General features: G+C 48.1%; 1 pseudogene; it reads right to left on the bottom strand.

Moving 5' to 3' along the window:
- Positions 1-1,825: 1,825 nt before the first annotated feature.
- LOC147119191 (uncharacterized) lies at positions 1,826-2,722 on the bottom strand (annotated as a pseudogene).
- Between the last annotated feature and the right edge of the window lie 326 nt (positions 2,723-3,048).

Raw genomic sequence — 3,048 nt, 5'->3', positions numbered from 1 at the left:
CGGGTCTCCACGGGTGAGTACGCACGGGGTACTCACCCGTAGGCCGAATGGAAGTGCCAGTATTCTGCATGCACTGCGCATGCGCGGGAAACCGGCACTTCCGTTCCCCTGAATGAAGAGGTTCAGAGGTCGAACACGCGCACAGGGGAGGCTGTGCGTGCGCTTTGAACTTAGGTTTCTTTTACAGGTTTTCCCGGGAGGGTAAGCCTGCAGGATTTACACATTTAAAAAGCAGGCGTAAGGCCTGCTTTTTGCAAGGTAAGTGGTCAATTAATTAAAATTAAAACATTTTTTCCACAGGTTTATTATTTTTAAATACTTTAAAGCAAGGTAAGTTTATTTTTAGCCCTGTTAGAATATAAAATTATTTTTTTCAAAAATTTAAATTATTGTTTAAAATAGTTATTTAATGTAATTTATAGTTTATTTTAAAAGTGTGATTTAAAAAAAAAATTATTTGAAGGTTTACTGCTATTTTGGGGCCCGTAGTATTTATAAGTTTTGACAGGTCTTCTGTCAATCTTATGAATGGGCTTTTCCCTCCTCCGATTGGCTGCCCGTGGCTCACGTGATCCCAGGGGGATGCATCGCACTAACTACGCCCCGGGACACGCAAGCACAGCGCGCTGGAAGCTGGGCCAGGCCCCGGAGCAGAATTCCACGGGAGCCCAGAGCTCAACTGCTGGCGTGCAAGGTAAGTGCAGGTCGGGGGCTTGCACCCGCGGGAAGCCCCCGACCCGAATTTCTGGGTCATAGAGTCCAAAAGTGTGGAAATGATGATGAAACACTGGTTCGGCCCCAACTGGAGTATTGTGTCCAATTCTGGGCACCGCACTTTATGAAGGATGTGAAGGTCTTAGAGAGGGTGCAGAATAGATTTACAAGAATGGTTCCAGGGATGAGGGATGAGGTACTTCAGTTACGTGGATAGACTGGAGAAGCTGGGGTTGTTCTCCTTAGAGCAGAGAATGTTGAGAGGAGATTTGATAGAGGTGTTCAAAATCATGAGGGTGCTGGACAGAGTAGATAGAGAGAAACTGTTCCCATAGGTGGAAGGGTCGAGAACCAGAGGACACAGATTTAAGGGGATTGGCAGAAGAACCAAAGGCGACATGAGGAAAAACTTTTTTACGCAGCGAGTGGTTAGGATCTGGAATGCACTGCCTGAAAGGGCGGTGGAGGCAGATTCAATCACGGCTTTCAAAAGGGAATTGGATAAGTAGCTGAAGGAAAGAAATTTGCAGGGTTACGGGGAAAGGGCGGGGAGTGGGACTAGCTGAAGTGATCTTGCAGAGAGCCGGCACGGGCTCGACGGGCCGAAAGGCCACATTCTGTGCTGTAACCATTCTATGAATCTATGAACACGTTAAACCTTCATGGAATAATTACCAGTCATTTTTAGACTGGAAACTTAAACCTGCCATTTCACTTTCAGTCAGGAACAGATCGCAGTTTTACACCAATCTCTGATTTGACAGCCCGTTTCCAGCATTCTCCATTGTTCTTCCCGACTCTAAACACAGTTGTAAAGGAGCCTTCTGTTCCGTGCCTCAGAGCTCTGAACCATGGAAGAGAGCGGCTGGGACACATTTCTTACAGGCCTCGAGATTAATCCACACGGAGCCTTTGCTGTCAGTGAAGAGAGACGAGAAAGACCAAAGTGCCGTTTGCCCCTCTCAGTGTGGCCCTGAAGGACTGTGTCCAGGCTGAAGTTCTGTTCCCGCCGTACGATCCTCCCCCAGATTGTCCTTTCTGAGCTCCAGCCAGGTGGGAAAGACAAACATCTACAACAATGTGTTTAAAACTAAGCTGATTTATTTGACATATTAAATTCCAGCCCAGTTATAGGCATTATTAACATCAGCAGAAACAAACCCCAACAGTCAGAATGAACATGGTTCAGTCTGGATGTGATTAACAGCAGCAACCCCTGCAGTCACTTGTGAACTCGCTGGTGTTTCAGCAGGTGGGATGACCGAGTGAATCCCTTCTCACACTCAGAGCAGGTGAACGGCCTCTCCCTGGTGTGAACTCGCTGGTGTTCCAGCAGATCCATTTTTCTTTTAACTCTCTTCTCACAGTCAGAACATTTAAAAGGTCTCTCATCAGTATGAACAAGTTGGTGTCTCAGCAGGTGAGATGACTGAGTGAATCCCATCCCACACTCAGAGCAGGTGAATGGCCTCTCCCCGGTGTGAACTCGCTGGTGTACAGTGAGGTGAGATGATCGCCTGAACCCAGTCCCACAGTGAGAGCACCTGAACGGTCTCTCGTCAGTGTGAACATGTTGATGGGACGTCAGTTCCCCGGAACTTTTATAGCACTTTTCGCAGTCCAGGCATTTAAAAGGTCTCTCGTCAGTGTGAACTCGCTAGTGTTTCAGCAGGCTGGATGACTGAGTGAATCCCTTCCCACACTCAGTGTAAGTGAATGGCCTCTCCCCGATGTGAACTCACTGGTGAGTCAGCAGGTTGGATGGCCGAGTGAATCCCTTCCCACACTCAGTGCAGGTGAACGGCCTCTCCCCAGTGTGAACTCATCGATGAGTTTCCAGCTGAAACGGGTAGTTGAATCGCTTCCCACAGTCCCCACATTTACATGGTTTCTCCCAGGTGTGACTGCGCTCGTGTCTCGACAGGTCAGAGGATCAGCTGAAGCCTTGTCCACACACAGAACACGTGTACGGTTTCTCCCCGCTCTGAACGGTGCTTTCTGCTTCCATGCTCAAAGGTCCTGATGAATCGAATGACTCTGTCAGATCTTGAAGTGATGTTTGGTTTGAGTTTTCCGTCTGCAAATCCTCCCCTTCGAACACCCTGTAAAATGAATTTAAAACAGGTAAAAGGGGAGGGTGAGAGAGAACCCACAAAGGCAGGTTGTGAAATTGAGCTGAATGAATCTGGGAATTTGTGGGGCCGGCACTAGAAAAAAGTGACCATGAAAGCTGCCGGATTGTCGTAAAAATCCAACTGGTTCACTAATGTCCTTCAGGGAAGGGAGCCCGCCACCTGGTCTGGGCCTACACAAGACTCTGACCTCTATGGGAGG

The sequence above is a fragment of the Somniosus microcephalus genome, chromosome 4, assembly GCF_052327205.1.
Source record: "Somniosus microcephalus isolate GS21.2 chromosome 4, FLI_Smic_1.0, whole genome shotgun sequence".
Classification (NCBI taxonomy): Eukaryota; Metazoa; Chordata; class Chondrichthyes; order Squaliformes; family Somniosidae; genus Somniosus; species Somniosus microcephalus.
This window is presented reverse-complemented; position numbering and strand designations above follow the sequence as displayed.